Source organism: Vicugna pacos, chromosome 35, assembly GCF_048564905.1.
Source record: "Vicugna pacos chromosome 35, VicPac4, whole genome shotgun sequence".
NCBI lineage: Eukaryota > Metazoa > Chordata > Mammalia > Artiodactyla > Camelidae > Vicugna > Vicugna pacos.
In genome coordinates this window covers 8,952,679-8,975,678 of record NC_133021.1, presented here as the reverse complement: position 1 = coordinate 8,975,678, position 23,000 = coordinate 8,952,679, and the positions used below count along the sequence as shown (strand labels likewise).

The window sequence follows — 23,000 nt, the reverse complement described above, 5'->3', positions numbered from 1 at the left end:
CCTTTTCTTTCCATCTGAGGCAGCAGCGCGCTCTCTTACCAGCATCAGGAGCTCAGGGCCACGGGATGGTGGGGGCTGACTGCACTGCCGTCAAGACAGCTGAGCTAGTCACTGCAGGTGTGGTTCTTTTACATACTGCAGTTCATGCTCTTTACTAGAATGTTTCAACAGGGAGTTAATTAACTGAGTTAATTAACATTTTATAAATATGATGCTTTGTTGAAAAGACAGTCATAGGCAGAATATAAGTTGTGATCACTTTAAAAATGGTTTCATTACTGAAATTTCAGTAGGAAAGATCCAGTTTATCTTATTTCCGCCTCTCTTTAAAAGTAACAAAGAAACAAGACAGAAAAAGCAGAGGATGATTTCTGTTCTTCCTCTCGGCTTGCAGGCGCCCTCACCTCCAGTGGCATCCATCCAGACACCAGCACTGACACTGGCCGTGCTCAGAACTGCCTCAGCCCTGAAGACACATCTGACAAATGGAAGGGGGCCGCGCCCTGTTACAGCAGGTGCTCTCACTTTGTGGGTCCTTATGTAACTGTGCGGTGTTATTCAGGATCGCCCTTTCTACACTTTGTGACACTGCTGCGGTGTCTCCTAGTTATTTGTTTCTGTAAGTACTCGTGTAATTTTCCAATGTGTGGTACTAGACATCTAAAAATGCATTTTTCAGATGAAAAATAGTGTGTATTTAATATAAATGTCTGAAAAAAGGGTCAAAAGGATCTATCCTGGTGCCAGTACTCAGAGATAATAATTAACACATTAACATCTATTTTCTGTTCTTTTCATCAGTGTGTATTACCTCTGTCATAAAAACCAGCGAGCAATGTGTGCCTGTATACTGTGTGGAGACCTCCATTTTCCATTCGGCTTATTACACATTTTTCTACAATATTCTATCTCCCCTGGCATGATTTTTAATGACTAGTATAGCATTCTGTCTTGTGGAGTCCTCGTCCATTTTACTTTGGACTTAAATAAACTTTTAAATTCCAAGTATACTTAACTGAAATTCTGAAAAGAGATCTGTTGTGGTACCAAAAGTCCCCTACATCCCTTCCCCTTTTTTCCTGAGAGTAAAAACTGCTGACAATGTGGAGTATATATTTCATGACCTTTATGCCTATGTCATATAAATAAACACATACATACACGTATATGAGAAATCTATGTCTATGTGTGTGTATATATGCTTTATTGAAAAATAAGGCCATACTATATGTTTTCTGCAGCTCGGTTTATTCACTCAGGTATAAATCACAGACGTCCTCTCCCTCCAGACTCACCCGGTCCTTTCAGATAGAGTAGAGGGTTTTCCTGATATGCAGGTTTGGTCTCTTGTGTAAGGACACCTTTCGTGGGAGCGTACTGTGGACAAGGCCTTGGACCACGCCGAAACACCGGAACTTTAGTTCCCACAGCTCACCGTGATTTACCGCATCATTGTCTTGATGGTGGACACTTAAGTTTTCTCCATTTTCCACTGTCAGAAAGGGTGTTTGACTGGCATACTTCTTATACAAACATTCCTGTGATCTTGTATGAGTATTATTTTCGTTAAGTTTCTGGAAATTTAGTCCTTGGATGTGACAACTACATAAATCACAGGCTCGTTTCAAGTGAATCTAGAAATTCCTTCTCCTGTGGGACATGAAAAGATGTAGAATAACTTATGTAACCAATTCTCTATCGCTGGATATGATTTCACTTCAGCTTTTCTTCTCACCATTGTAAACAGTGCTGTGTAAATGCTCTGATAAGTACATCTTTTTGAACTGAATTTTTCTAAATGAAACGATTCCAAAATGTGGAGTTCAGCCTGTGTGTACACACGTTTTTCAGAGTTTACATATCCATTGACATGTCATCCTCCAAAAGATCGCTCACAGTTTGTTCTCTCAAAGATGGACACTAGCTAGAATATCTTTTAAAAATATGTGCCAATATGATGAGCAAAAGTACTTTTTCATTGTTTTAATTTGCACTTGATGACCAGTGAGGTATTGAGCATTTTTCACTCATTAGCCATCTGACTTTTAAAAAGTGAATGATCTCTTTTGTCCTTTGCACACATTTAAGTGAGGCAGCTTCTTGTTGCTTTGTGACAGCTCTATGTATATTATGAACATTAACCCCTTGTCTTCATCAACATGTATCAGAGAGCTTTTCCTTGTCATTTTTTGCCTTTCATTTTGTTCAGTAGGTTCATTTTTGTTGTGGCCCAAAATAATCTTAAGATTGTAAATGTCTTCTTTTTGGGTTTTATTCCTGATATTATTCTTAGAAATACTTTCTTATAATGGTATAAATTTCTTCTGTAGGTGTTTTTAATCTCTAAGATGGAGATGATGATGGTACTTGTTATAGTGAAGAGAAGTTGAATTAATATGAGCAAAGAATTATATTCGCTGTTATTAGTACTTTCTAATATTCACATCACATTCTGTAATTTTTCTTGCGGTCATTATGACTGGAATAGAATTTGTTTTTTCCAGGGGATTCTCTGATTGTCCCAAGACAATTATTGAATTCCTACTTTGCTTTTTAACTTGAAATCCCACCTGTAAAGAATACTTATGTACACTAGAGTCTCTTTTTGAGCTCATGGTTTATTTTTATCAATCTTACTTTCTTACACTAGCACTATATCCTACATATTGTAAACATTTATTTAATATCTGACAGTGCGATTTTTTGATTCTCTTTTCGATCCCAAATTTTCTTGGTTAGTATTATGACTTTATTATTCCTGAAGAATTCTAATATAATTTTTCAAGTTAAAAAAAAAAAAAGAAGTGCTGTCGTGGGATTTTTTAGTACTTTTGAATTATCTTTAGGAGAACGTACATTTTTACAAAACTGCTTTCCTCCATACAAAATGTTGATGTCTCTACTTTCACACCTCTTACTTTACCCCACAGTACAGTCGTGTACTTCCTCCATGTACAACATGGGCATTGTTTTTGAGTTTATTCCAGATTATTGTTGATGTTTTTGTTAATTATTTAAGTCAGAATTTTTTGCTATTGTATATTTTAACTGTTAAAACTGACACCTAGGAAGGCAGATTCGGTTTGTAAATACTCACTTTGTAACTTCTCATTTAAATTGTAAGTATTAAGTACTTGTTACAGAATCCTTTCTTTTCTGTTTTTAAAAATTTGTTTCCAAGATTCTCAAAATGGTCATAGCAAAGTAGTATAGGTGGGGACAGAGATGGAGAGAGGTAGTGTGGCTCATGTACAAACTGTGAGCACTTTCATGGCTGTGTTTATGCTGGAAAAGCCGCTGAAGAGTCCAGGATAAAACAGGGGTGGCTTTGTATGCAGTTGAAAGCCAGCTTTCTTGCCTGGTGAAGCCTGGTGGGCGTGACAGGTAGATGATCAAGGTCGAATGGAGGTTATTGGCTGCACAGAGCGCTGTGTCTGAGAACTGGAGAATATCGCCATGGGAAATGCTTGGTGCCAGGAACAAAGCAGAGGAGCTGGGGACCCTGTGTGTTAAGGAATTTCCAGCCCTCGGAGTGGGAAGATCAGACTCTGCATTCAGATCTGAGTTTGAATTCATCCTCTTTAGTTTACTTGTCCTCTGACTTTTGTCAAGCTATATACCCTCTTTCACTTCCTGTTTTCTTATCTCTCAAAATAGGAGAATTACAGCCTGCTGCTAAATTGTTTGATCAGGTTAAATAATTAGCGTCTATAAGATGCCACGTACAGTCACAAGCTCAGTGAGAAATGGGCTGTCACCTGTTCTTCTGCAACTCAGTGCTTGACAAGACATGTGGGAAAGCCAGTCCCTAATTTGTGTGTGATGCAAGTAGGAACAAAATTAATGTCTTGCCTTTCCCTAGCAGTATACTTACAGCTTTGCTTCATTTACTTCTTTCCTCCTTTCCTTTCCCCTTTCCCATCCTCCACCAAAAGATCCTGAGGCTCTCTCAGAATAGTAGATTCAAATTACTTTAAAGGTTGGCTCATCCTCATGAAATGATAGTAACATAAAAAAAATCTGTGCACATCCCAGAATACATTGTATTTGATTTACACACACACGTGTGCACACATACACACACACAATCAGGCTACCTTCCACTTGCAGAGGGATAAGGACCACTTTTTCTGAGTTTTCACTCACTGAGCTTGAGAACAATGTCTCTTACACAGACTTTCACAAGGCTTCGTGCATGGTGTTTTTAATTGAATTTCTGTTTGTGGCCATAGATATAGTCTCCTAATAGAAGAGAGAAAGTGGAGACATAGACATTCCGCTGAGATATTTGTGTCATCATATTTTAGTTGGAAAGGACTTAAGACAGCATAGAGTCGTAATATTATTTGGGTGAGAATCCATGATGTTGTAACTTGGACAAGAACATGGACCTTCTGCCGTCTTGTCCACAAAGGTGAAGAGGCAACTGGGCAGGGGATGGTAGGGATCCTTCTTGCTTGAGTTCCATGTTCTTGCTAGTTTTCATTGCTCAGTTGCCTTTAGTTTATGTCCATGAGGCCTCTCATGGGAAGGTCACTATGTCCTGATAGATTGAGTTTCTTATCAGCAAAAAGCTCTGGACCCACTCATATTTCCCAGAGTTTTCTGCTGATCTGCTGACACTTTATATAATTGAGACCTAAGAAACTACTGAATATAAAATCCTTATTGTTATTGTTTGCCCTCGAGTTCCATAGGAAGGGGTGCTGTCTCAGGCTGTCTAAAGCCAGATCTGAACAAAGATAGGGTGACAGGCTGTGCTGCTGGTCCTCCACAGTTGAAGGGGATTTCCAACTTAGCTTTATATTCAAGGCAGATGAGTTCAAATCTTGCCTTTACCAGTTATTATCTTTGTGAATTTGGGGAGAAACTGTACTTTTTTGTGTCCAAATTTGTTTATCTGTAAGTAAGTTCAGTATTTATTTTAAGGTTTCTGTTTTAGAATTGAATGAGCTAATACTCTCATTTATACCTAAAATAGTGATCTCATGGTTCTATGCTGGTGCCTTGGTAGTTGATTACTAAGGGACTCCGCAGTGAGATTGGGGGTGGGGGACCCTGGATAATAGAGCTTATATTCCAGGATATGCTTGTAAAAGACTGGATGTGCAGTGGATTTTTAGTAAATATCTACTCCTTTCCTAATCTGCATTGATTGTGTATATATCTATATACTAATATATGAACAATTTTTATTGCAATTTAAATATCTTTGTACTATTTACAATATCTAGTTATAAAAATACGTGAAATAAAATGATTTGAATTTATTTTCTTTTCAATAAGCAAAACAAAATAAAATAGAAAAGAAAAAAGTTTTGAAGGAGTAGAAATAATTTTATTTCTGTGGAATCAATTCCTTGTAATAGGTTTTTTGTTCATGTTGTTAAAAAGCATATAAAATTGATAGGTTGTGAAATACTGGAAATGAGGAAACAGTGGAGACATACTACCTCTAAGGCAGTCAATTTGTTACCAAGTCCAAACTCGTTCTGCTTGCTGCATGACAGGCCAATTAATCGGGAGATGAGATGTTGGAGTAAGGAAAAGAGACTTTATTTGTAAAGCTGGCAGACCCAGAAAATGGCATATTGTTATCCAGTAGAACTCTCTTCCCCAGGGCAGAATTCAGTCTCCTTTTATACTAAAAAGTGGCGGGGATGTGGCTGGTTGTTGCAAACTTCTTGCTGTATGAATTGTTTGTCCTTGAAATCCTTTGTTCCTGCAGCTGTCCATGTGGGTCAAATTATGGTGCCCCTGTAAAACCTCCAAAAAAAAAGAAAGGTTATTCACTATTTTACAACTTGCCATCTATACATAAGTGTAGAAGAGCAAATATCCTTAAAGATCAGAGCCCGGAGAATAGACCCTCCTGGATATTTCAGGCTAAAGGCAACTTTCTTTTACAAAAGGTGCAGAGATAGCAAGTCTGAGCCTAGAAAACAAGGTACAGGATTAAAGCCAAATGAACACATCTAACATGGAGTGAAATTTGTTCTTTCTATTACAATTTCTTTTTCTCCCTCATAAATAATTTTAGTAAGAAACATGAGCAATTTTTTTATTTTTGCTTCTTAATAAAGGACTACAACTACAATTTAGTGAGCAGGGATGCTGTGCGTGCCTTGGTGTCACAGCAAACTCTTGGTGGTGGTGGTCGACCCTGCAACATGCCTGATGCCCCATGAGTGTTGGTGAGGGTCCCCCTAACCAGGGGCTCTATTCAGGAACCACCATATGCGCGTTGACCTCTGGCACCTCTTTTTCAGCTGCAGGAAATTTTTTCAGATTCTATGATAGAAAAATCACTCCAGCTAGGGATAATCAGGGAATAAAGGAAGAGGAAAAGGGCTTGAAGTAGAGTAGAAGAGAAAGACAGAAGCTCAGGGAGCCTGGGGGCTTGGCAGCGCTGCCTCGGGAGAGAGAGGAGCAGAGGTGTGGATGGGACCGGCTACGGAACCAGCTCCTGCAGCTTTCCCTGCACCCAAGCCACACAGCTTTTAATAGGGCCCAGGACTCTCTCCTGGCTGGATGTCACCCTGGGCAGAACCTTGAGAATCGAAGGTAAGGGGTGGGCAGCACTCACCTAGGGGGTCACTGAGGACTTTGCTCAAGTCCACATTGACTTTTCCAGTCATGTGCCTTCACCTGTTCTTTATCTCAGGATCTGAGAAGCAGGAGCAAGGAACTCAGGGAGAGATCCAGGAAGATATCTGACTGTGTTAAGAGACGACAGTCACAGTGACACTGGGAGCGAAGACACTTGCAGCAAAGTAAAATAACTTCACAACTATTGCATCAGAGCTGCATGTGTGAGAGAGCCTAAGCCTGTCTCAGAGTGCAGGGGACAAGCGGAATGGAATGGTAAAATTAACACTGACAATTGAAATTTTGTTAAATAGCCTGCTACAGTTAATTTTATCACTTCAATGTATGCAGGTGTATTTCTATCAGCATTTATAGGTTCACACAACCCCACCAGCCCCTCTTGCCCCCATGGGGGATGGGATTTCTCAAGCACAGTGCCCCTCCTGCTTGCTTGGGCCACGCTGCGGGTCCTCACCTGGGGCCAGACTGCTACAGTACACTGAGTCCCCGAGGCATGGCCTGGGATACATGACAGGAACAACTGTGCTCTTGGCTGAGGGCCTCCATTTCCCCCTGCAGTGTAAGAATGCCGGTGACTCAGTTAGAAGCATGCATCCAAGCCGTCCTTCCGTGTCATCACCATCTAGAAGCGGTGCCTGAATCTTCTGAATTTCTGCAGAATGTTGTTTACAATCACCTTGAACAAGTGAGTGTGTGTCCTTTTTCAAGTGGAGGAGTTACTGCCGTTTTCCTGGAACTTACTCACCACTAGTCCATCTGATTTTTCTGTGCTAGGATTCAGTATGGCCTGCTAATAACTCTGCAGTCAGATCTAGAAACCCTGATGAAGAGGATTATTTATTTTCTTTCTTTATATGATAGTATTTTACTTTCAAATTTCTGAGTTTTCAGTTCTTGGAGGAATTTTTTCGGGGGTTGGAGAAACAACTTTGCTCTTACCATCTTTGTGACCTGTTGCTATATGCGTCTCACCTGTCTTCTGTCACTTGTGAGGCGGTACTATTTTTGACCCTGTCCGGATTGTTCATATTTTAAAACATAAAATCTGTAAAAGTACAGTCCCTTTTACTCCAAAGACATTCCACAAATACTCCTTTAATCTGGGTATGGTTTTAAGAAGACACAATAATTAGAATATATACTTGCAGGTTGCCAGTGCAAAATCCCCAAATTAATAGTCAAGCTCAACATCTAAAATCTTTCTAATCTACCATGGATTTGTATGGATAAGTGAAGTAGTTTGCTAAGAACTCAATCCTCCCAAGCTGATGCTCTGCCAGATGGTGGAGCCGAGGGACGAGGGTGTGTCCTGCCCTTCCTGAGCTGACAGTTTCATGGCAAAGACCTTCACCAGGTGAAGAAATTGAAGTTTCTTCTAAGAACATTGGGTCTGAAATGAGTCCAAAAGCGTGGGAGAGACACAATCACATTTGTCTCAAGTAGGGGAGAGTGGCTGTGGGGCCACTTGGGAGACTCATGAGTCCAGGTGGGCAGTGTTGTTGGCTTCCACTTGAGCGGGGGGACGGTCAGTGGGTAAAAGCGAACAGATTGAAGGCATGTTTAGATGGTAAAGAGGAAAGGATCAATGATTTCTGTGAAGGTAGGATGGAGTAAGGCCCAGGTTTCTGGGTGGATTAATGAGTTAAATAATGGTCCTGCTGTGTTCTGAGGAGGGAAAGCAGCAGAGGGAGTTCTGGGGGAAAACTGATGAGTTCAGCTGTGGGTAAAGTGAAAGGCTGTTAGATGTGTGGTCTGGGAGCTCTGGTGAGAGCCAGTAGTGAGTAGGGGGCGGGGAGAGAGACTTTCAAATCATTTTGTCTTGTGAAAATACATACAAGAATGAGTAATGACACAACCCCTGTATATTCTGGATTTAAAACCCAGTAACATTTTGCTATATTGACTGCAGGGGTTCTTAATTTTTTAATAGAAATAAAATAAATAGAAACAAAATAGTGGAGTTAATGAATATCTTAGAGTTGTGTGTCCTTGTATGTATTTTCATACCTCATCTGTTTATAAACATAATCTACAAAAAGTTAACTTGCTTAGCATTAGAGTTAAACAGAGGGACGTGACACACTCTGTTGGTGGTTCAAGGTGATTTCTTGGGCAAATTATGTAGCCTCTCTGTGCCTTAGTTGCATCTTCTGTGACTGCCCCCGTGCCCCTCATCACAGCTGATTTCCTAGACTAGATGTTGGGAGGGAGGCTGCTGAAGGGAGTAAGAGGTGGCAACTGCTAGGGTCACTGAAGAGAGAGACAAAAACAGATTAAAGCCGAGAAACTGAGTGCTAATACCCTCAAAGGAGAAAGAATCCCTTAGTTTTTTGAGCCACTTAGCCTAAGAGAAAGAAAATCATGTGGATCCAAAGCTCTTGAGCATATGAGTATTGTGGGTGGGAGGGTTTCATCAGAAAAGGGTTGAGAAAAGGCCTTTTGGTTTCCCTTTACGTTTCCAGTAAGGATGAGGTGCAGAAGAAAAACCGCCCGTTTCACAGTTGAAGGTGCTGTTTTGTGCGAAACTGACCGAAGGTTGGAAACCATTCATCAGTGGTGCTGGCAAAAGAAGAGACTGCTGGATTGGGTGGGGCACTTGCTGTGACTTCCAGGTGACCTGCTGGCTGGGGGCTGTGAGGCGGGCAGTAGGTTTGCAGTGTGACCTGGGTATAATCCCTGGCAGTGAGGCTGCTGATCTGACTAGCAGAGCTGGGCAGACACCGTCCTAACGGGGCTGCTAGGGATGAGGCCTGGGATACCTGCCATGCTGAGGGCGAGAGGAGAGCTCCCCTGAGGTTGTGTCCCTGTGAAGATTAGAAACGTCCTCCTGCAGGGGAGGAAGAGCCTCTGAGCAGCGGGCCGGATGCACAGGCAAGACCAGCCTGAGCACGGAGATTTCAGGAAGCCGGAATTCATACAGGCCCGAACAGCCTTGTTCCTGAGAAACTGGAGGGAAAAGATGCTGCAAATGCAGGCTAAGTTCAGACACTATTGTGTGTCATGAGTGATAGGAAAAGACTGTTCAGGCAGCCACGAGAGAACCCTGTGGTTGTCCCAGTTGGGCGTCACACAGGAGGGAGGAGCAGAGTTATATACTTGGCCACTTATTAGCTGTGTGACTTTGAGCAATATCACCCCACTTCTCTCTATATATATCTACATCTGTAAAGAGACACAGTGACAAGCTCGTGTCATCAGAATGCTTTGTTTAGCTCTGATCCCCTTTGTCCAGTCCTGTCAGTGCTGCCCTGCAAGGTTCTGTAGCGGCTGCTCTTGCCCTGTGATGGGAGGGCATAAAAGGGCATTGTAGCAACCGAGGGCAGAAAGGGGTTGCTTTAAAAGCAGACATGTTGCCTCCTGCAGCTGCAGACCTGCAGGCAGTTTGGTTCATGGTCGTGGAGAGGACTTTGGAGGCCTTAGCGTCGTCTTAAGACTTGTTTTCCCTTGGGACCTGATTTGCCTTTGCAGATTAATGTTGAAGATTTGGGCTTCTGGCAAAGCTGTTTTCAGAGATGGGTATATACGTAAAATATCATATAAAATAAAATGATTTATTTAACGTGAGCGACTTTGCAGCTGTTGGGAAGAGCTGTGTTGGCCTGGTCTCCACGGAGGACACCAAGGGTCAGCAGAGCATGCGGGAGGGAAGGCAGCCTGCAGTGCTTCTGCGGGGGGTTCTCCCCAGCATGGTGCTCTGCTGAGTTGACTCTTCTCTGAGTTTGGTTGCCAGAGGAGCAGACAGCAAAGTAATGAGTTCTGGAGGGATTGTATAATGACAGGAAGAAATAGGAACCTGGAGATTTTCTGGACTAAAACACGCTTTTGGTTCCTGATTCAGTGTGTTCCATTACAGAATTGATGAGTTGTGTCTATTCTGGGACTTCATTGAAATAAACGTTCAGCCTAAATGTTAAGGGATTTGGTTTATTTGGCTGGAGGACTCGAGCCGGGATGACAGCCTCTCAGATCACTCTGAGGGACTGCTCCCAAGAGGTAGGGGAGGAGCTAGGATAAATAGAATCTTTACAACAAAGATCAGGTAATTGGAACAATAAAATATTGCTTGTTATCTAAAGAAAACCAGATATCTCAAGTTCAAGTATTTAGTGGTTTTCTATGTATGGTGGGAAGCAAACATTTGGGTCATTGAATTCATTCCTTTGGCAAGCCCCTGGCTATCTAGGGCCAGTATCCTGTCCTTTCTTACTCTGAGTCTGCTCAGAGGGCACCACTGTGAGTGGCTGAGAGGCCGGGCTGTAGGCATGTACTCGCTGGGGGTTGGCAGCAGCCGCTGATGACTCGGATTCAGCATTCTTTGTTTACTGTCATGGTTGCAGTATTTTCATGCACATTGTAGTATTTTCATTCACAGTGTTCCCCCTTGGTCCTAAATTCGACCAATATTTTGAGAGACATTTCATGACCAATTTTGTCCCACGTTGCTAGGATGGCTCATTCCTAGTTCAGGTGAAGAATCTTCTGAGTTGCCATTCAAGGTGTTAGTTTTTTTTATCAGGCCCTGTTGATACTAAAAGTTCTCTGGATCACCTGTCTTACTACTCTATTATGATCCAGGAAGTGTTTAACCTTCTTTGCTCATTCCCATACCTAGAATCACACTATTATATTTATTTTATTCAGGGTTATAAATTTTATCTGTTTCTTCAAGATGTTTAGCCATCATCAATCTTGTGGGCCTAGTTACACATTGGGAAATGTAACAGACAACAATTTTATAAAATAGACAGGATATAAGTAATACAGCTAGTAACGTTAATAAAGTCACGAGTAAGAATTTAATAGTCGAGAAGTTGTATTTTTGGGTTAAAATTTTGCTTGTGTTTCTGATTTGATCCTATGAGAAAGTTCATATTTATGGTCAGGGTCAGAGCAGGTATTAATTGGCCAGTTGAAATCTCCCACCTTGTAAGATCAACAGTGGCCTAAACAGAACTATAATTTCTTTTTAGAATAATGTTTCTGAGGGCTACCTAGTTAGAGCCTTGTATTAGGGAAACCCACCAAGGTAACACAGAAGTACTAGACATAGGTAATTTATCATAAACTTAACAATTGGAGTAGTTCATAATCAAAGGTTGGAGAAATTATCAAAGTAATTGGTATACAGTCCTGGTCCGGTGTCTTGGGTCAGCAGTCTAGCTCAGATGTCGTCTTCTTCTCATCCTGGTATGGAAGCTTTTTCTCCATTTGGGCATTGTTTTAAGGTGAGCAGCGCTCTATAGGCCAGTGCACTGCAGGGGCTGTTTCAGATAGGAAATGAATCCGAGACTCCGTTTCCTTCAGCTTTGGTGTGTATGGTCTAGTTAAGAGTATCTGAAAAAGGGTCTTTCCATTCAGATTGGAGACAGTTCTTTAAGTCATGCCTGTTGCAGTATGCATAATCCCCTGGCTGCAGGTCATGGGGCATTGGAATTTTACCCAAGGATAGATTACTGAACTTCAGAATCAAACCTAGAGTATTCTTTTCATAATTCAATTAAACTGTACAGCAGTGTGACATAACAGCAAGGAATGATCTGGGAAGTGTCTTAGTAAATATGGACCTCAATTAACAAAACTAGAATTTAATATCGACTAAAATATAATTTTTTTCTCTCTAAAGTTACCCTCAGTTTTCTCAAATATAGCCAAATCAAGATTAATTTCTTTACAAATTAAATCTGATTATTTGATCATATAGGCTTTTTAAATTGACTGTGTTGGAAGTTTTAATACGGAGTCTCAGGGTAGAATGTTAATAAGGTTTTCTAAGGCCAAGAAAGCCACGTCAAGGCTTTTCATGGATTTTTGCCTTACAGATTTAGGTAAATTCTTTTCTCTTTAAAATCCTTAAAATACCTTTATACTCCTATATCTCTTAGGAGATGATCTCCCTAATTTGTCTGATAGAGCCACTGGGGACCTAAGTATTTTTAGTCTCTTGAGGGATCAGATAGAGAGAAAAGATAACTGTTCCAAGTCTGTATACATAGTTATAATTTATCAAATTGCTGTGAACCATAACTAGCTTAAGGAGAAGAGATTCTTTATGTCTGGGAAACAGGTTAAAAGGCAGTAGTATTTCAAACAATATCAATAATTATAACCATATTCAGCTGGTTAATCAGTCCCATGTAACTAATTCTTTTAATGAGAGTTTTCATTAGAACTTTAAAATTTCTTACCCAGTTTAGTTCAGTGCTGTAGTTTGAAATTTATTAGAAATCAGTAAATCTCCTTGAAGAGAAAGCATTTTGCAAAACCATCAGAAGAAAACAATTAACTGTCTATAAATGACAAAAGATTTAAAAGCATGGTTAAACACCGTTACACTATAATCAATAAAGAAACCTGTTCACTATACCCGTAATTATCACTGGTAACATTTCAGATAAACCAGAATTTTAGGGAGTCCATATAATTTCTACAATACCTATATTAATAATATTTCTCATTCAATATAACCTTAGAATTTTTATGATTCATTTGACAATTCCATGTTATTTAAGATGCCAAATGAAACTTTATAGTTAAAAATCTCTCTTTGGGATGTTTCAGGGGCCTTCTGTAGCATCCCAAACTTAACTGGAGATTAAAAGAATTTTAATTAATTAAATTAATTTTTATGTAATTAATTAGAATTTTATATTTGGGGAGCTTTTTGAAAGATTTCAGAACACTTGATCAGATAAACATATAGATCACTGTAATGTAGTACTAATTCATTAACAAGAAAATATGTCAAATGTAAAGGCAGAACAGATCAGCTAAGTGGTATAAGAAGTTTTACAATCTGTTACTGAAGGTGGATTAATATTTTAAGAAAATTTTTTCCTCTTAACAGAGAGAAAACCAAATCTAATCTTGTTCCAGCTAACTTCTAAGATTCATTTACGTTGCCCAATTTGATTCTAAACTTAGCCAATTCTGACCACGTACAAAACTTTCCTCAGGGTTCCTTTTCCACAAGCCTTCCACAGCTTTCTATACTTATATTAGTGTGTCCCTTATTTTGTCTTCCATTCAGAGGTAACCAGCTTCAGGAGAAAGTCACTATTTTTCATTAACAAAGTATTATTCCATTCTTACATCTTCCTTTATGCATTTATATTACTTTCCTAGGATACTGAGATCATTCCCTTACTAATAGAGACTATTTCTGTGTGACACCAACCATTTATTAATATTTCTAAACACCTTTAGTTTCACTGTAAGAGGAAGTTAAATGTTAAGTAATTCATATTTCAATCATTTTATCTGAAAATGGCATAGATATTTAATAAAATCTTGTCATTTAACTTAATTTAGCACAACTCTAGAATTTAAAGATATCAAACATTTAGAGATTATTTTAAGCATACATTTTAAAAATATATTTTAAATATTTACCCAAAGCTCTCATCTCATTTGCATTTAATTTACTTAAAATTTTACCACAGCACATTACTGTTATTTTTTTTTTTGACAAATCTGCAACAGATATAACAGGATCTTATTTGACTTTCATTAAACCTAGGTACAGTAAAGGTATTATAGTTAAGATGGATGATTTTAAAGATGTCTATATTTATTAGAACATACTTAAAGTAAACAATATCAAATATTACCTTAATATTGAATATTTTCCAATTCACATGACACTGAAAGTCAATTTGTTAAGTTTTTATTTTAAAAATACTTAATTTTTAAGCTCTTATATTTTTACATCAATTAAGCAGAGCTCTTTGACTTCGAAATTTTTTTTTTTTAGCAGTAGAAATATCTCACTTCTATAATCTGTATGCAGGCTTATAAACAGACAAAAGCTAGAGATCTCATAGCTTCACTTTAAAACTTACTTATATTTATAATAATAGTTGGAGTAAGCTGAATTTGCTTGCTCAAATCACTAAGGCTTACTATTTATGAAACAGATAATTAAGATTTCCTCACAAAGTCTGAAGGACCCGTCAGAGTTCTGAGTTCTAAAATGCCAAAAATTTCATGGCCTCAAGTTTTATTTCGTTGAGCTAATTAGGCTCAGTCCTAGGTCACTGTTTGTTGTATTTATATTTCTGATCTGCAAGACAAAGACACTCTCTTCCAGGTCCCCAGATAACTGCTCTGTCACCCAGACCCAATTTTATCTCCTTAATTGGCATTTTTGTATCAGTGAGAAGAGCTGTAAACAAAGAATTCCATGTTTTAAAACTAAGGTTTTCTTTATTTTGTCTTCCAAAGCTTGCATAAGACATTTATTAAGGTCTCTTTTCCTTGAGTTATAAGTTAAACCCAGGGTAAACCTATATTTTTTTTTTAGCTACTCAAATTACTTTTTAGATTTACGTTATATTGGACGTCTCAAGTAACTATATTGGTTTCCTTTAATTTGTTCAATTAATATTTTCAGAGGGATAGACATGTGCCCAGCCTTATAATACCAAGAAGGGGAAGCGTTTTTCCACTGAAACATATCTATCCCACAACATAAGCAAAAGGTTTATATAAAGACCATCTAAATATACCAATTTCACAAACTTTTATCTCAATTTTATTAAATCTTATACCTTTAATTTTTATATTTATTAAGTTTAATCAATAATTCTTATTTCTAGAAGGAGTGACAGAAACCTTTTTTTTGTGGGTGTACATTGTATATAATTTTATAGAAGTCTCTAGGATGCCCAAGTTTCAGCCAAAGAGCTTAGGCCCTTCTCGATTTTTAATTTCATTAATTGGTCTGTTGTCCCAATCCTTGATCAAGTATTTCAGTCTACATATAAATATATTTTAAACTGTGGTAAATAAAACGGACTTGTTTGAACTTTAATGTTGGGGGGGAGTAGGTGAACTCTTTGGCCCTTTTTTTTTAACTTTACGTAGTGTAGTATCAAAACCCTGTATGTAAATCCAAAAATGTCCATTTTATTGATCTCATTCAAAATAACCATATAAAAATATTTATCCTTTTGGGATAAGCCACTTATCTGTTTTTTTGACATTTTTACAATCCTTTTTCCAGTTATTCAACCTAATTAACATTAATTATACTAAGTTTTTATTAGCATCTCTAGAAACATTTATCAGAAAGGAAAAACAAAAATGTAGCTTTTCAAACCAGTTATATTTTTATATCTGAGTTCTTAGGTTAACCATTAGATATATTTTTCTGCATTTAAACTTTATTTTAATAGGTACCAATAAAACAGCCGTTTATAATGAGATCTCTTTAAACTTTCACCAATTAAAAAGTTTTTCCAAATTAAAAAATCCATCATATGGCCATCAATTTATATATATATAAATATGTATATATATATATAGTGATTTTAAACCAATAAGATGAAGAGGCCCTTCCACATGAGAGTCGGGGTGTTGCCTAAATAAAATTCAAAGGTTTACTCTCCAAAAGCTTAAAGCCTTCGTGGTCCAGGCTGATGCAACGAAGTTTAAGATGGCAAAATATCTGAAAATTGGTACAATCAAAGAATTGCTTAGAATCCCAATTTATTTGTGTGGCCACCGTATGTACACAATACTTGAACCTTTTGTATGGCAGAGTCCAAGGTTTCCTTTAAAAACTAAACTAAACATATATATACTTACATGCACACACTTAAAACATCCAGAGAAAGATAAAACGTTTACATTTCAAGGACACAGGAAGAGAAATCCAAGTTCCCACTAAAGGGGATTTTGTTTTTATAAGTTCAGAATGCCAAAAAATGTTTTTATCAGGCCTGGTTATTTCCAGAGTGAGTTTTTTTTTTTTTCTTATTCCCGATTAATGTTGTAAGTTTTGTATGTACATAAATCTGGCTGGGGTTTTACTTGGAGACTGGCAATCTGTCATTTCTTTTTCTTTTCTTTTCTGTTCTTTCTTTATTTTTTTTTTTGAAAGTTCTATTCCCCATTGTAAGGTCGGGTTCTCAGAATAAATTTGCTAGTAAGATTTCCCACAGGGACAACTCTGTGGCATGAAGTCTTTGTGTCTACCACTCCCGGAAGATACCCTGTCACCCGAGAATGCTGTTACCAGCCAGGAGGATGGTCCAAAATTTGGAGTTGAAAGTTTCCTCATAAGAGTTTTACTTTTATCCTGAAAAATTCAATGGAGGTAACCAAATTGAGGAAAACATTAGACCAGCCTCTTACCTAACCACTCAGTCCTGAACCCAGTGTCTTTCAACTTGGACCCACTCGGGATGTCTCCACTGCGTGGGTAATTCACCTCAGTTTCTTTCAACTGGAGGGCCACGTACCTGGATACATCGCCAGATAAAACTTAGGATCATCAACCAATATGTGAGATCTGAGAACCAGGAGAGACTCAGGCAAATTCATCTGGACCCCCCGAGGAGGCGGATGAGCACAAAGGGCCACTGCTGGTACCAAGGCTCTGGTTACTTGGAGAGTTCAGGTGGAGAGAAATCTGCTGTGGTGCTTCATGGTGTCCAAAACTGTTGACTGAAATAAACGTGCAGCCTAAAAGTTAAGAGTTATGTTTCATTTGGCGGGAGGACTCGAGCCAGGATGACCGTCTCTCAGAACTCTCTGAGGGACTGCTCCCAAGAGGTTGAGGAAGAGCTAGGATATATAGGAGCACTACAACAAAGACCAGGTTGTTGGAACAATAAAAGATTACTTGTTATCTAAAGAAAGCCAGGTATCTCAAGTTCAAGAATTTAGTGATTTTGTATGAATGGGAGGAAGCAAATATTAGGACTCACTGAATTCTTTTTTTAGACAAGCACCTAGCTATCTCGGGCCAGTAGCCTGTCCTTTCTTATTCTGAGTCTGCTCAGAGGGCACCATTGTGAGTTGCTGCAGTGGCTGGGCTGCAGGCCTGTCCTCGCCGGGGAGTGGCGGAAGCCTTTAAAGACTTGGTAGCAGTATTCTTTGTTTACTGACATGGTTGCAGTATTCTCATTCACATTGTAGTATTTTCGTTCACAGACCGAATATGGATAATCTGCAAACTTGGAAAGCAACCGAGATGGAATTACTGCAGATACCTTCTGCTTTAATAAGCCGTGTGCAAACATAAACATGGAGGAAGCATACACTTGGATTTGGAGGTGTAGGAAAGGGATCCTGCACATTGCAGGAGAACGCAATGCAGAATTCCTTAAGTCCAACTTTCTTTACTGTAGTGGTTTCTGAGAACAGTTTATGGTAATTAAACAACATTGACAAACGGTGGCACACATTGCTTTTAAGAGATGGCCGGCTGCAAACTTTTATATTGGACAGGTGGTATGCATAGGCAAGTGGTCAGGTGGATGGGAGAGAGATGGAGCCAAGGCCTGGGCCCAGATTCCGGTTTAAATTGCCATTTCTTCACCATAGGGCCTTGGAATAGAATGCATACTCTCAACCTGTTGGTGAATCTGTGAAATGGGCATGATAATATTCATTTCTTCCTGGGATTGTTGTAAGATCTAAAGAGTATTATAGCACACATGAAGCATTTAACACCCTGGCACTTAGCAGTGTTCACTGTGTGGGGCCGCCCCGCTTAGCGTGCGTCAGAGCCGTAAAGGCAGCATTTGTCTGTTGAGGATGCACTTGTAGCCCCTTGGCTAGGTTGTGAATTTGTTGATTTCCTTTAATACTTGTAACTCTGTGTGACATGGGCAGTTATTTTCATGGACAGATGAGGAATCTCAGGGTAAAGAAGACTGTGTAATTTGCCCAAGGTCAGACCATAATTTTGGGTGCAGGGGCCTCAGTTCAGCATGGGCCCCTGGGCCTTCTGCTCTCTCCATTCAGCACCAGAGCCAGATATGGAGTTGGCTGTTTCCCTGCCCAGAATATCCGGCAGGACCCAAGACACACCTGGCCCTGTGCTGCTTGAGCAAAAACTCCGGAGGAGAGGGGGTTACAAAAGGGATAAACATAAAAACATACGACAGCAAACTGTGATCAGCTCTGAGAAGGAAAGGAACACGTCTCGCCGTACAGAGCTGGGAGCTTTCCCGTCTGGGCTGCTCTGGGGGTGTTCATCTCAGCTAAACAAGTTCTGCTGTTGCAGCAAGGCAGGAAGGCAGGGCGCGTGTGGGCAGGTAGACAGGGCCTCATTGATCGTACTCATTCCCCATTAAGCGGCAGCTTTCACGGGCACTTACCTAGTAAACATTGGCCATAATCTTCACGCAATTTGCTTGGTAGTTTTATTGACCCCAGCTTTGAGATGAGGTCATTGAAGCTGGGGAGTTTGCTGCATGCCCGTGATTACCTTGCAAATACCCCCACTGGTCTTTCAACCCAGACTGGTGTGGCTGTCATGCCCCATCCCTGTGAATGGCATCGTGTAGCTTCTCCCAAGTGGCCCAAATGACTGACATTGATATGCTTAATTCGTAGGAAATGTTATGTGACAATAAGAGAAAAAGGTAGTAAGAAATTGTTTGGAAAACAAGAAAAAAACCTATTCTTCCCCAGCTGGGGGAGCGTAACCTGTATCACCCACCCTAATCACTGCCTGTCACCTCCTCCCTGAGGATTCTGTGTTCAGAAGCCACTCTGAGCCTTGGGAGAACATTTTTCCTCATGACACTTTTGACTAGGACCCGCGACATCTCTGTCCCTGGTTAACACTCTCTTCAAAGCCGTTTAAATTTTTTGCAGGTTCCTCCACTCTGATGTAAGAATACCCTGTATAACTTCTTGATGCAGCTCCTTAATGAAGATCTTGTGATGGAAACCTAGCCAAAACTGGGATGTATGCACATAGTGACTGCAACTTCAGCACATTGTGAGTTCATAATCAGAGGGGTGGGTGACTCAGGAAAGGCTTTTTTAAGGTAACAAGGGGAAAGTGAAAGGACGCTTGCTGTGTGAGAAAGAAACATCTCGGTCACAGCCAGCAAGACACCTGTGTTCATGATGGGGTGTGGCGAGTGCAGAGTTCTCACAAAGAAAGAAGTGATGTGATGGGAGGGAGGACAGTTGGGTAATTTATTGGGGAGGAAAAAAGTGGGCTGAACATTTTCTGGTTGAACAAGAGGATTGTGACATGACGTGCTTGTATTTTGGAGAGAAGGGTTTTGTGGGGACAGGCCTAGGAGTACGCTGTATGGCTGGGGAGTCAGCACAACAGAGAAACACAGAGAACCGGGCAGACCCCAAGGCCCAAGCTGGGGGAGAGGCTGCCCGCAAATTGGAACCCTGGAAGCTGGTTCTGTCCCTTAGCTGGGGCCTCAGACCTCACTTCACAGCCCAGTCCTGTTGATACAAGAATAAAAAACGTTGGGCATGAGAAGGGCTGTGTCCCAGGCTTTCGTTGAGCCCCTGGGATGTGCCCCACCAGATTTTGTTCTTTCACTTCATGCAGTAAAGAATTCAAGAGCAAGCCAGTGTTGAGTAAAGGTATATATATTCAGACAGATACATTGAAATGCAAGAGAAACGTCACGAGGTGTGGGGGTTTCATGCACAGATTAGAAGTAGGTACACACCCCACAGACAGAAGGTCTGTCTTCTCCAAAGAGGGACAGAGAGTGGTGACCGCGAGGTGGCGCTGTGTTGCTTGTTTTCTTGGGCTTGGTGGTTTCATATGCTAATAAGTAGAAGGACCAGCCTTAGGGCAAGGGGCTAGGATTCCCAGGGAGTTGGCCATTTCCCACCCTTTGACCTTTTGTGGCTATCATTGGGACTGCCATGGTGCCTGGGGCATGTTATTCACCAGGTTACTATTACAATGGATGTTTACTGAATCTCAAGATCTGCTAGAAGTTAAATCTCTTCATCCTGAGCCTCAAGGCCTATTGGGGGTTGAATCCTTCACCATTTTGATGTCAATTGCTGCGGCCTTCCTTGAATGGCTGTGCTCTTCCCCCTTCCATCCTGTATCACTGTGATGACACAAAGACAGCAAAGGCTGGGCCCTAACCATGCTCCTGCATTTAACGGCAGGAGGTGTGGTGTGGGCTTATGATGACTCTGACTGGTGAGAAGGATGTTTCAGATTTTCCCACGTGAGACATGGGGATTTACCAGCAGCCTCCCCAGATTTATCTCACGGGCATTAATCGCTTGTGTTGTTATGGAAACAAAAGGCCAGCCAAGAAATAAGAATCACACAGAGGGTTGGAGTACTGAGATTTATTACGCTGGCGGGCTCAGAGGGGTTTCTTTTCCAAAGCTCTGAGCACCTCCAAGACGTGCACATGAGGTTTTATAGGGTTAATTACAAGTATGGGGCTATTACCCAATAAGGCTCAAACAACAAAAAGCAAGGAATCAGTACACTGAAGCTTATCAATTTGGAACAGATCACGTTACTGACAACTGTTGACCTTGGATTTTCGGGTTAGCTTATTAGCCCAGTAAACTGACACTAAACTTCAGATTTACCAGGTAGTCCAGCAAAACTTAGATCAGGAAACCGACACTTATCACACTTTGATTTGTGACTTAGCTTGTTAGCCCAGCTGTGGTTTTCCTTCAGTGTCACTTATCTTTTGAATTTTTCTTTTTTTCTTTTTTTTAATATTTAATCCAAATTTAATATCAGGGTTCTTTGGGAAAGAAATTTCTCTTTTTCTTTTCTTTGGTGATCTTTTAGGGGGGCAGTTAATTAGATGTATGAACCTGTTAGTGGAAGCCCTGGGGCTTCAACCCAGGACCCCGTGCACGCTAAGCACACGCTCTACCACCCGCCCCATCATCTTTTCTTCTTGGTTTCACTGCCAAGAATCCTACAGCTGAATTTCTAGTCAGCCTTAACACTTGCCCTGACTTCATGGAATCCATTTTTATGAGTTTACTTCCCCCTGGTTTCATTTAAGTATTGAATCTCCATTTTCTCTTCACTCTCAGTTTTGCCTTTTTGTTGTTATGGTTGTTAAGCTGTGTTTAACAGAATTGTTTAAATTCTCTTTTAGCAAGAGGCTGAATGTAAATAAATATGTAAGCAAACAGCACAATTAAATGCTTTTATACATTCTGAGCTGTTTAGTAGTAACTTAAAAACCGAATTGAATATTAAAGTGATAGCATTTTAAAAATATTTTTTAATTTTTCATAAAAATATAGCTGATTTAAAATATGATATTAGTTTCAGGTGTACAATAGATGCTCCATTTATAGTTACTGTAAAACATTGTCTGTATTCCCTGTGTTGTAAGATACATCCCTCTAGCGTGTTTACATTACATGTTGCAGTTTGTATAAGAAAGTTGGGTAACGCAGAGTCTGGAACGTGGCTGTGTATGACTCAGGTTCACGCTCACCCTGCCTGTCAGAGCTCAGGCCTTCACTCCTTTCTGCAGGGGAGCGAGTGGAGGCAGCTCTCATCAGCGCTGTCACCACCCTCTGAGTGGCAGTGACAGCAGTGACTGTGTGTGGACGTGCAAATTGTTTTTCCAAGAGCTTTATATGCGTTTCTGCATTTAATAATTAAAGCCCTCCTGTGAGGAAGCGTTTTAAGTTTTTAATGCATAATACATTTTATTTTGATATTGATAGATTTGAAACCTCCGGAAAATTTACAGGAGTAGTACAATAAACGCTTAGATACAGTTCACTTTAAAGGGCACTATTTGGCTTTTTGTGTCTGGCTTATTTTAGCATAAAATTTCAAGGTTCATCCATAATTGTAGCCTGAATCAGTACTTTATTCTTTTTGCTTGATAATATCCTTTTCCTTTTTTTTTCGTTTTTGGTCTATTTAAAAATATTTTCATTGAAGTCTTGTTAGTTTATAATTTTGTGTTAGTTTCTTGTGTACAGCACAACACTTCAGCTAAATAGGAACCTACCTGTATTCATTTTCATCCTCTTTTTAAACATAAGTTACTATAAGATATTAAATATATTCTCCTGTGTTATACAGTATAAACTTGCTGTTTATTCTTTACATACTCAGTATCTGCAAATCTTGAACTCCCAGTTTATTCCTTCCCACACCCTCTCCCCACTGGTAACCATAGTTTGGTTTCTATGTCTCTGTGTCTGTTTCTGTTCTGTAGATAAGTTTATTTTTTTGTTTCTTTCTATTTTTTTTTTTAGAGTCCACATGTGAGCAATCTCATATGGTATTTTCCTTTCTCTTTCTGGCTTACTTCACTTAGAATGACATTCTCCAGGTCCATTGATGTTGCTGCCAATGTCATTATTTTATTATTATTTTATGGCTGAATAGTAGTCTATTGGACAAATATGCTTCAACCTCTTTATCCAGTCATCTCTCAGTGGACATTTCGGTTGCTTCCATGTCTTGATATTGTAAATAGTGCTGCTGTGTACATTGGGGTGTAGGTGTCTTTTTCAATTAGGGTTCCTTCTGGATATATGCCCAGGAGTGGGATTGCTGGGTCATCTGGGAGGTCAATTTTATGTCTTTAGAGGAACATCTATACACTTTTCCACAATGGCTCCACCAAACTGTATCCCCACCACAGTGTAGG

The 23,000-nt window shown here is 39.8% G+C and overlaps 1 protein-coding gene across 5 annotated transcripts in view; it reads left to right on the top strand.

Moving 5' to 3' along the window:
- Nucleotides 1-23,000, top strand: part of LOC140691493 (uncharacterized) — a 194,019-nt gene that overhangs the window by 53,866 nt on the left and 117,153 nt on the right. For 2 of the 5 annotated variants that reach the window (XR_012067185.1, XR_012067186.1), the window contains exon 2: nt 19,219-19,345. The exons of 2 other annotated variants lie outside the window; for them this stretch is intronic. The gene's annotated coding sequence lies outside the window, so the exon portion shown is untranslated. Of the gene's footprint in view, nt 1-537; nt 620-19,218; nt 19,346-23,000 lie in introns of those variants that run through there. One more of the 5 variants, XR_012067187.1, reaches the window with a different exon arrangement.